This window comes from Tyto alba, unplaced genomic scaffold (genome assembly GCF_018691265.1).
Source record: "Tyto alba isolate M040663 unplaced genomic scaffold, T.alba_DEE_v4.0 Super-Scaffold_6, whole genome shotgun sequence".
Classification (NCBI taxonomy): Eukaryota; Metazoa; Chordata; class Aves; order Strigiformes; family Tytonidae; genus Tyto; species Tyto alba.
In genome coordinates, this window is record NW_024881327.1 from 24,599,320 (window position 1) to 24,611,706 (window position 12,387).

Sequence of the window (12,387 nt, forward strand, 5' to 3'; positions counted from 1 at the left end):
TTACCTTCACCATGCATCTGTGGTGAGTCAAGCCATCTCATTAGGGACACAGCACCAGGCAGATTTCTCCACACCAGTCCAGATGCTGGAGTAGCCAAACACATTCCTGCCACTGAAATCTCATCCACAGTGTGAACATTTGCCTGGTAAAACAAGGAAGTTCATCTCTTCTTTGAGTTCCAGAAGACCTAGTCCTTGCTGTACTCCAGCATTCAAAAATATCAATTAGGAAAAAAAGCTTGTTCATAACAAAAGGTAAGTCTTCTCAGTTTTTTAATAAATTAGCAAGTGGACAAAATAAACACTCAAATACATTATTAACAAATATTGTAAGTTTCAGCCTTTTTTTCTCTCTCTCCGAGGGGGAAATAAAAACAGGCAAAGGGCTATCAGAAACATTGGATTTTCCTGAATTTGTAATTGAATATTCTGTATAAGGAGGATGTAGTCATAAGAAAACATGACATAAGAATGGTGGTACTGCCTAACAAGACTAGGTCAGACCAGAAGATAATCTGGCCCAATATTCTGTCTCTCTCAGCGGCCAGAAGCACATTCCTAGTAGGGCTAAGTCATGAAATATGATATAAGAATATAATATATAAGAACAGGACCATCTTACAAGGTGGGGAGGATTGCCCTGGTAGTTCTCTTCAGCCCTCCACTTTCCTCAAAAGTCTTCACTTTAGCCCAGAAACTCAAGCAAGCGTTTGTATCTTTGTTCAGTAGCCCTTAATACATCTAAGTACAAATGGAGGAAAGGTTGCCCTTGGTGTGTTACTTTAGATAATGTGAGTCACAAATCATCTCTCACAGAGATCTTCCTTAATTCATCAGAATTCTGAATAAAATTATAGTAAGGTTAGAGAGCAGTAACACACAATTTCATATATACTTTTGTCTGAACATTTATATTATGCTTAAATGCCTAACTTTGCACTCTGGAGGCTTTTTACATCTGTAATATTAATAAAGTGTACTAAAGCTGTTCTCTCCCATAAAACCTCATTTATCTTTATGGTTACTATTTCCTATGTAATTTTTAAATCTGCACCCATAGAATTCCTAATAACATTTAAAAACATGCATCTACACCACACTTAGATTTTCAGTAATTCTTCTCAACAGACACATCCCAGATCCCATTTCCTATCCGAAATCTAGCCACTGTCTTGTAGCATGTTAGTCTTTCTCCATCTTTTACAATTAGTATGATCTCAATAATAAGTATGGTACTAACAGAAATTTTAATCACAGATGGGAACCTCTAGTCTACAGGTAAAAGCCATTTTTGGAATCAAATCTATGTTGATTTATATGTTTTTTGATTCGGGTTTCTTTTTTTTGGAAAATATAAGTAGTAATATTTGGAATACTGAAAAAAATATTCATAAAAACAAATATAAAAGTTATCAGTAGAGAATTAAATGGCATTTCTGAGACTATTATATGTGTCATCTGGAATTTCCATATTCATATGTTTATCAGAGTTTCACGTTAAAGCAAATTCTAAAGCTAAATTCTTCCATCTCCTTCATGTAAATAAAAACTGTACATTAAAATCTTTAAAAATCAGTGTTTAAACTTTAAAAAGTTTAAAGGCAAATTATGGTCCATGACTTAGTGTCAATATGCTCTTGCTATTAAAAGAATATTTATTTTTTTTATTAATTAATTGTCACCATTATATTTCTCAATTGGCAATTTAGTAATTATTTAATTAGTAGAGATTTTTTTAGAAAGCAACTTAAATTGAGATAGCTAATAGCCTTATATCTAAATGCACTATGCTGTGAAGTGATTTACAGTCTGGCTGTGCATCTACTTCAGTTGCTGTCACGTTACTACTTCTTTTTCTGAGAAACTTCTTTTAGCTAAAATATCTAAAAAACATTTTATATAAACTTTTTCTCCCTCAGGACTAAGGACCAGTGCGTTCTATATATGTCTTGGAAAGTTTTTGAGATTGGATGGATGTGAGATTTTTTCATTCTTATCAGTATTTAGAGCCTATATGGCTATCGACAAAACAACTAGAAAGAGACCACAATTCCTTCTGTTGTGTAAAATCCTGTATAGTCATTTACAGACTCCAGTTTTCTAGTATCAAACTCATATTAAATATCAGTAACATTGATGTAGCAGAGATTTTCATATTGTGGTGTTTTGTTGAGGAGCTGCTGCCTTTGATTAATGAAGAATATGTTTCATAAAACCGAGGAAGTTAAGAAAGCATGCTTTTGTAATGCCTATCTGTTAGGGAAGTGTGGCATCTTAGCTTTTTTCAAAGCTTTTTTGGTTGGCATAAAGAATTAGACTGTCCACATGATACTAGAAAAATAAAGTACTGATATGAGCTTGTAGTTCACAGAAAGGGGAATGACTACCTCTTTGTCAAAGAAAACTCTTTATGTCTGTAGAAAGAGAACTTTCTTTATAAATTCTAAGCTTAGCAGCTTAGGTACATTATAGTTCTGAAGATCCTTCTACTTTCTACTGTACTCTTCAATGGAAAGAAAAATGTTATCTTAGACTTCCTTACTTTATCTAAGATTTATTACTTGCCACTCATAAATGTAGTGTTCAGTACATGCTTCAGTATTCAAATATATCTAAATACATCTAGCTCCTATGAATAACTGATTAACCTATAAGAAATGTAATTTATAGTTATCTGTGTACCAATATTACCTGTACTCTGCAGTTATAAACCTATTCTCATTTCCTACCTAAATAGAATGTCTCTGGTAGTTTTTTTTGTTGTTTTGAAAATAACAATTCTATTGAAAGATTCTTGTTATATAAAATTACACATTATAGAAGGATATTTCTCTGCCAAAAATACATTTTATTTCCCCCCCCCAACATGGTTTTTCCTTAAAAAAGACAGAAATCTTAATCTTTGAAGCAGCAACTCCTCAATTCGATTCCATAAGGACAACAGTAAAAGCTATAAATATAGTAAAGCTATAAATATATTTAGACCAAATTAAATGTATTTCTGGAATGTAAGTTTACACTTTTGGAAGCCTGGATCTCTCACCGGATGTATCTATGCAGTTCTCTTTGTATTCAAAACTTACAATTCTGATCTAAATTAATCCTGTGTTTTGTATATATTGATTGTTCGGTCATCATTTATGATGATTTATATTGTAATATAAATGACCACTTATCAAATAATGTATTTCTAATAATTATGCAAACTGCTTTAAGGCAGCATAGTGCATCTAAGGTTAATGACTAAATAAAATGATACCAGGAAGGAATCTGTCTGAAGTAATCCAATAATTCCCTATTGTTTGGGAAGTCTGAATTTTTTTTGAGTAATTGGTGGTTTCTACAAGAAAACAGTGATAATTATGTCTCTCAAGTATTTTCTCAGGAAACAGACAAACAGCCTTGCTTGCTTTGCTTTAAGGACAAACACATTTCCACCAGAAGTATTTTCTTGTTGACTCTGGAGATGAAACAGATACTAATGGAATGAAATGTAATACTGAAAGAGCAAATTTTTAGGGTATTTTTCAAAAGAGAAAATAAAGGCAGAGTTTGTACAAACTATAGATTCTTTAGAAATGTTCAATAGTGTGTACATATCCAAATACAAAACTAACAGGCCCTTGTTGTTTTATGCTGTATAAGATGCAAACTGACAATACCACCACATATTCATCTAGGTGTGGGTGTCATGAGCTCCAGAGGGTTGAGAACTAATCTGGAAAGTACATTAACATTATTGAAGCCACAGATAGGTTAGTGCAACATGGTTTTGTTTACTTTTTTTTTAATGGGATATTTGACACAAATTTAATGAGTGAAAAGTACTCCCTAGATATTCAAATAAAATGTATTTTTGCCCAGACATATATATGGTTGTATAATGTTCTCCATAAGAGCAAGTAATGAAGTAATGAATATTTTAAGATTTTGTATTTTGCAAGATGGAGTTCACTGACCATCATCCACACAACCTAACCTAACTGGACATCCCTTGAGTTAAGATACACACAGAAGTGATCTTAATCTTAATTCATATGTTTCTCCTCAACTCTTTGTCTCTCAGTCTGTCAAGTGGTTTGGAGTGGCTGCAGCATATAAAGTCAATGGATGGTTGTAGATGGTTCATTATAAGCAGAAGACTTGACATACATAATTTAAATCAATTTTTTATCAATTTTTGTTCTTGATTTTCTGACTTTAAGCTCTGATAAAAAATTAATAATGGACTGTAATGACTAGTTTGTCATCATCTCTTGCTAATAATGATCACCAAGATCCTTGTTTCATTTTTAAATGTATTTAGTTATCATTTAAATGTTCTGTATTTATGAATATCTTTTTTCATAGGTAGGCACGCAGTAACTGAATAATCTAGAAACTGCCTTTGTTATACATTACAATTACAAACTTGTTTCTCAGTGTTTGATATTTGAGAGTCACATGTGAATCTGGAAACAGCTAGAAAAAAATGTCAGTATTTTCAGCAATTAATCATTGACAATGATGAAGTTAAGGGAAACAATCATGTATAAAGATGATGGTTCATAAATTCTTGATTCTTTCTGCAAATAACTGTATGTTTTTAATAGCCTTATAATTCATGTAGAAAACTTCACATAAGATGTGATTGACATAATCAGAAGACATTACTACAAACAGTGGCAGCATAAGAATTTTATGCCTTTATACTAAGAAAAACAAAAACAGCAAGAACAGTTAAACATACAGTGGTTTTACTTTTTTTTCATCATGTATTCTTTTGCAGTCTATAGACTGATGAGTAGTTCAGTGTTCTTATCCATTCCCTTTAGATATAGCCATGATAATAATTTCACTTATGCAGACTTTTGTCTCCTGAAACTGAATAGCTCTGTTGAAATATACTTGTCCAAATTGGATTTGACCTAATGGTTCCTCAGACTTTCCACTGAACATTTTCTGTACTTGTTAAGTCTTTTGGTACTTGGGGAATTTTTTTAGGTTCATTCCTAGGAAGAAGTCCACTGCCATACTTTCTTACTGCAGGCACTCCCATAAGTTTGGCAGAGGATTCTGTGTTTCTCAGTTCACCCACTGAAAACTTACATGTTATTAAAATGAGAGAGAATTATAAAGTCCTGGATGTTATTGAATGCTCTTATGTGTCCAACCACAGAAAGAGGGTTTATGAAGTGGATCAGCAGCTTTCAGATTCTTCGATTCTATTTTGAATAGGTGGACAAAAGTAAAATAATAAACAGTAAATAAAATAATAAATAATAAATATAAATACAGAGACACAGCAACAACACCACCAAATAAGTAGAGGATAAGAGGAAAAGGCCTCAAGTTGCATCGGGGAGTTTTAGATTAGATATTAGGAAAAATTTATTCACTAAAAGGGTTATCAAGCACTAGAATAGGCTGCCCAGGGAAGTGGTTGAGTCACCATCCCCAGAGGTATTTAAAAGACCTGTAAATGTGGCACCTAGGGACAGGGTTTGGTGGTGGAGTTGGCAGTGTTAGGTTTATGGTTCCACTTGATCTTAAAGGTCTTTTCCAACCTAAATGATTCTATGATTCTAGCTCTAAAAGCTCTCATCGAGCCATTGAGAGACTGTCATTCCTCAGGCCTGAAAGCAATTAGGAAGGATGAATCCAAATAGCTTGCAAAAGTATGGAACAAATGGACCACATCCTCAGCTGCTGTAAATTGAAGTGTCTCCCCTGAGTTTAGTGCAGCTGTTTCAATCCTATCACAAGAACAATAACAGCAACAAAACGTGACTTTTCAAGTAAATGTACTTCAATATCCTTCCAAGAACATTCATATAAATGAGATTTAAGGAAAGGATTGTCTTCACTGAGTGCTGAAGAGTGTTGAAGAATCTGACTACACATTGTCTACTCATACTCAATATTTAATGCCACTAGCCTTAATATTTACCATATGTAAGTATGTATCCTGGTTTATCAGTGTCTGTCAGCTCTACAGAAATAAAATGTACCACCTCTACCATGCAATCACTTTTAACGTATCTTGTAAACCAAATACATTTATATAGTACTTGAAAACAGAGGGCAATTACTTACATCTTCATGCTTTACTTTCGTTTGAAATTTGTGGTCTTTGAAAGAAAAATTGTCTTCAGAGGAGCTTGATTTAAAAATTAATAATTGCTTGAAAGACATTCCCAGAATAGAAAACACAGTCTTCACAACAGGAAATGTAAGATATAGTTCAGCAATACACAGCTTTCTGAGTTTTTTGCCAAGTTATGACAGATATGCTGAATGATTACTAAAAGGTAGAAACAAGGCCAAAATCTGGATAGCATAGTCCAGTGAGACTGAAACCATTTATTCTTCAATTAGTTCTTGAAACTGCAGTTTAACTTCAGTTTACATCATTGTATAACAGTATTGACCAAATAGATTTGCAGTGTCTTGCTGAACTTTAGTGTTACTTATCTAGAAACCCGAAGTTGTAGATTATGACAGTTTTTTCCACGGGGATTGCAGTAATTGTACTCTCACAGGTTTTGCCATCAGTTTGCCAACACAAGAAACGGTGTGTTCATCAACCAGCATGTATACTAACAGGTACACTTGATAGCTAGTTTGAGTGAAGATCCATTGCCCTTGGGACATTTAGTTTCATTTACCTTTGGTGTTTCTAATATTCTTCCCCCTACTAAATGGAGTAGCCTGAAAGGATTTCATGCGAAAATTAATGAAGAGAAGTTTTTAAAATACTAACTTCGAAATTCCTACCAGTATTTTAAGTTTGTAAAGGAGTGAGATTTGTTTGGAGCAATGGTTAACATTCTATGTCAGAGACTGTTTTCTGACAAACACACTTTAAATGGTCTAATATATTATAAACAAAATCTTTCTTTTTATTATTCAAATGTGAAATCAAATGATCAAAACCTCTTAAACAGAAAATAGAACAAACAGTACTAAAAATAGGTGATCTGCATGAGGTTTATCATCTACCTATTTTGGAAGTAATTTAATTCCTTTAATCAATGTTAACCCTTTTTTGGCATATTATTTTGGTGCTTGTGTCTGCTTCAGGAGCAGCTTTGCATTTGAGAGTCTATTTTCTATGGAAAAACTAGGATCTTTGAATAAAAACCAAAATGGCCTTAACTTTCTTTGTTCGTTTTAGTGGCTTAATGAGAAGCTTTGTTAACATGTCACTGAGAACAGGAAGGTGTATAAGCACGTGCAAGACTAAAGGATTTTAAACAATGACATAAATGTTTTTGTCTAAATTATTGAGAAGTTTAGGTTCTTTGACAAGTAGAATTCAATATTCCAAATTGCAGAAATTTAATTAGCAAATTCTAAATGAACAGCTTATTTAGAATTGGTTTTATCTGTATTTTTTTTCTCAGTGATTCACATAGATATTCTTTCTCCTATCAAGTCTGAGTCCTGAAAAGGACCTCATACCTGGCCATTGTCCCCATTGTCCCCCATTGTCTGTTATGCCAGTCTGTGAATGCCTGATGAATGCTTCTATTTCCCTTTCCTTTGTTCCCTTTCCCTCTTGTGTTTTATCCATAATGATTTCATCAGATCCAGAACTTCTTCATTAAATGTATAATAATTAAATAATATATTTGATACAATGGCAATTCCTATCACTTAAGACAAATGAGAGTAAGACCTCAGGTACTCTTTTTTTTTTTTTCTCTCTTTTTTTTTTATTTCTTTTTTTTTTTTTTTTTTTATATGTACTACTTTCTCAGCATGCAATAAACTATATGTTGTCTGTTAATGGTTTTCTATAAACTAGCTGCATGATAACAGCTAAATTCTCATTGATTTATGTAGGGAGTTGACTGAGCAAGAACTGAGTTATGGATGAGTCCTACCACAACATGTAATTCTAGGTCTAAAAAGAATCATATTTTCAGACAAAAGAAGAGCAGCTGAAAATATCCATATCTGCATTATACTAATATCTGTGTACAGCTACAACAGAAATTGCTTGAACACTTTGAATTTTTCTTAGTTTTTGAATTGTTTTAGTAGTTCATTTTACATAGGATCATGTAAATAACATATTATTAGGTTGTCTTTCCGTATTATGTCATGGAGTGTGCTCAGTTTATACCAGTATGACAAAAAAATAATTTATATTTGTGGATAAATACATATATATTTTTAATTTCCCTAGTTTATTCTCATTTTATAATTCTTTTAGAAATAAAATATAGTTGTAATAATAATAGAATATTATAATTCATTTAACATTACCTAAACAGAAATTTGAGTTGTCTGAATACCTGATTTATATGACCTAGCTCTGAGCCATATGTTTTTCTGAGCTGCAGAGGTACCAGCAAGAAAGACAACCTTTGTGTCTGTTTTAAGCTCAGAAATAGAAAGGAGCTAAAATCTAACATTTTAGTATAGTCAGTCTGACTGCAATTGAAGTGCATTTTATCACCACGTACAAAGTACAGCAGTGTTACTAACTTGTCTCATTCATTAATTACTTTGTCATTACTCCTCTGTTCCTCTATTTACTTTTTTTCAGTTCTATTGATTGTCCAAGACCCAACAGAATTATTAAGATTTTCAGACTTAGATGTTCTGATTCCATGTATTCTTTCTTTTATTTTTTTACCATAAAATACTGTTATATGCTTTTTTTTATTGTTATAATTATAAAGTTTTATTAAAGCAGCTTAGAACAAGTATTCAAACTCTGGTTATTCTACTCCATTCTGTAGATGTGATAGGAGGAAAAGATATATAGGAGACAGTTTGTTCCCAGTTTTCTTAGACAGACAGGAAATGGACAGATATTGCCTATTATGTCCTTCTCTTTTTTATGTATTCATCAGACATTAGAATATTTGAATGTAAGCTGTCTTTGTGAAACTTTTCACTGAGCAAACCATTTCCTAATAATTTTGTAACTTTTAAATATGTCCTCATGTACACATTTTTTAATCTTATTCCTGTGACCAGCTTCTGAAAAAAAAAAAAAAAAATCTTATTGAAACCAAAGCTTCCTGATGGAACATTAAGTGAAGTTTGGATGAAAAAAATTAATTAGAAAAAAAAAAAAATTATCTCTTTAAATATCTGTTTATTTTGTTGGAACACTGTCTTTTAAATTTTTATCACTTTTTTGGTATTATAAAAGACAGCATTCTTAATAATTGTTAACTATAAGGAAACTAAAGGCTTAGAGTTTTATTTTGATTTCCATAAAAATAAATTTCAAAATTGTGCAATTTATGCAATTGCATAATTGCAAATAAAATGTGTCTCTTCACAGCATGTAATTTCAATTCTGGAATTCCAACCTGGAAAGTTTTCAGGAAAATAGTATAAATTGCACTTTACAGTAGAGTAAAAGTTATGCATTCAGATCTCAGGCTAGACAAATATAGATAAAAAAAAAAATTCTGAAAAGTTATTTACCTCTGGGTCTGCACTTCTGACTGTTCAGAGTTTACGACCACATATGCCATTTCCTTTTATGGGCTTCAAAGACCTCTGTCTTTGAAGATGCAGAGGGTATTCTGGTAAGTCATTCCGCTTAAGGTTGTCTACCTCCACAATCCATGTACTTGAAAGCTACTGGGAAAAATTTCAAACCCACTTCCATTTGGGCCTGCATAATTTTGCAACTAACTTTTAAAGTTAATACTGTAATTTTAAGGCTGAAAAATGCATATATAGAATTACATGTACGACAATGAAGACCACATTCAGCAAATTTAGCAGACTTTAGCATAAAGTTCCACATGTTGAGGAACTAAAGCTTGACAAATTAGCTCCAGATATGACCATATTAGTGGGAGCTGGAGACAGCCCTACAGGATTGGCTTTTCTTTGACTAAAGAAATGCCCTCGAGAAGACTCACTTGAGCTAATGAAGGACTTATATAAACAGTTAAAAGGCAGTTCTTGGAGGCTGGTAGAAAGCTCATGTATCCACAGTTAGCAATTATGAAGGTTTTCTATCTCCTTTCAGAATAAATATCCTGTCCCAGCTGTGGCAGTCCTGCTCAGTGGAGACTTCCTGGTCACTAAATATCCAGGTACTATTTTGTGTACCTCTTCACTTCTATAGCTCCCTCTGAAGGCCAGCCAAATGCTAACAAAGGTTCCAGCTGATAACCTGATGAGTAATGGTAAAATCATTTACTCTGAGCAATAATTAATAAAGAGGGTTTACACCGGCTGCAACACTTCTTCCTTTCTTCCTTTAAAGAAAAGGAAAAGAAGAGTTGGCCTCACCCTATAGTCTGGAAATCATACAACATCATTAATATCATGATTCACATTGAATCAAATAAAATAAAAATTGAGTAAGTTTTTTCACCTAAATATGAGACCAGTGGCCAAAGATCTTTTTTTGCATGTGTTTATTAGTAGAATTTGTTATATGAATAGCTAATATTTATTATTAATAGATACACTAATTAAAGCCATACTAGTCATTTTCATTAGCTTACCCTCAAACTTCTACAGAGCTGTCCGTCTGGTTTTAATCAAAACCAAATGGTAATCCAAGTTCTCAGGCTGGAACGGCTAAGAGGAAGTCATTCAGAGAAGGCAGAAGAAAGCAGAAAAGATAAACAGATGATATTCGCTAAATTTGTATAGAGCAAAGGATGTAGATGCTGTGGGTTACTCTGGAGACGTGATTCAGGCACCCTGTCAAACTGGAACGAAGTAGTTACAAGTGTTTTATGTCAGCAAAATACTAATATGATCAAGATGGAGCCTGTCCTTTTGCTTATGCAGAGCTGGATTTGTGTGACTCTGGAGGATTCTCAGAAGAGGTAAAGCAACGTATACCACTGCCTGCAATATGACTGTGTTTAAATGATAGCATTCGTTTTCTCAGATCCAGATTATTCTCTCTAGTAGGAATACAATTTTAGCATCCGTGTGTAAACAGTATCTAAGAGTGTGTGTTTGCTTATCAGAATAGCACTAGACCCTTTGTCAATGCGATGTGTTAATTGAGTTTAGACCATGTTGTCCTCTGCCTGTTTCTCACTACCTGGTGCCAAAGACCAGGCGTTTTGGAGACGTTCTCCTGTTGTTCTGGATAACTGCTCTCTTTACACGAACATTAGAGATGCATAAAATATTTTTTCAAAGAAAAAAAAAAAAAAAAAACAGGGGAGGGAGGGGTTTGAAAACACTTTTACATTATGTAACTGTAGCACACATCTTCCTGTTTGACAGAAATAGCCCAGCAGTTTATTAAGCTGAAAGTCTTGAAATGCTCGGTCTTGTCTTTTTTCTTTCCTCCCATCTCTGAGCTCTCTCCCTTTCCCTCTCCCTGGCGCAGGCAGGCAGGCAGCCTCGCTGTCTCTCTCTCCCTCTCTCTCAAAGGCAGGAAATACTTTTCAGGCAATCTGGGCCTGGTTGTTGAGGCCCCTTTCACAAAACATCAGTCTGAATTTAGTAGACAGAAGTCACTGGGAAAAGCTTGACAGGCTTGTGCTTAGTTAAGGCTCCCTCCAGCTGCAGAGGGTGTTTTTGTTAGAATCACACATTGAGCAAAACTGCTTAGAATAGAGCAATGATCTCAGTAGTGAAATCTGAACTTTTATGCTAGCAGGAGCTAACTGGGAATGGGCTCGTTTGTTTGTTTGTTTGCTCCTTCGTTTTGTTTTTTTGGTTGTTTGTTTTTGTTTTTTTTTTTTATTTTATTGACCAAAGATTTTAGGGAGGTCATGTCTGAACTCCAGATTCTCTTCGTGTAGGTAAGGCTGTCTTGGAATCTTTCTGTACTTTAAACTATCAAAAAATTATATTAAAAAAAAAAACAAAACAAACAAACAAACAAAAAAAAAAACCAAAACAACGACAAATCAGAAAAGAAACAAGCAGTATCCAGCGCTGGAGCTTTCTGCGTTCAGGATCTCAACACTAAAACTGGAGGTAAAAAAAATGATAATAATTTTTAAATGTATATTTAGTTATAGACTATTCCAGTTATTTTCATCAAAATGCACCAGATGTATAAAAAAATCTTGTGCATTTTTCTTCATCTTATAAAACTATGCTTGATATGCTGAACTTTGTTTATTTGCATTCATATATAAATAGATCTGCATGGTCTTGCTTGCATAGTTTTTAATGGACATTAAATAGGAAAGCTAGACGTGTGAATTATTTCTTTTTTCACCTCATTTGCCAACAGGGAGGGCATTTAGGGCTATGGTTTTTACTCTCCCCCCCTTCCCTTCCCTCCCCTCTAGCAGTAATGATGATGAGTGTTTTAGGTAGATATATGTTATACATCTGATGGTCTTGGTCTCTAACCTTTTCTCAGTCTTAGATGAAATTTGTGGTATATCTGACAATACAGTCTTAAATGCGTACACTCTGAATCTGAAAATCCAACGTTTA

At 33.5% G+C, this 12,387-nt stretch overlaps 1 protein-coding gene across 3 annotated transcripts in view; it reads left to right on the plus strand.

The window, feature by feature from the left end:
• The first annotated feature begins 219 nt into the window (after positions 1–219).
• The window catches only part of DLC1 (DLC1 Rho GTPase activating protein), a 246,759-nt gene continuing 234,591 nt past the window's right edge, over positions 220–12,387 (plus strand). For 2 of the 3 annotated variants that reach the window (XM_032998941.2, XM_032998940.2), the window contains exon 1: positions 11,421–11,916. The gene's annotated coding sequence lies outside the window, so the exon portion shown is untranslated. Of the gene's footprint in view, positions 256–11,420; positions 11,917–12,387 lie in introns of those variants that run through there. The other variant, XM_032998942.2, reaches the window with a different exon arrangement.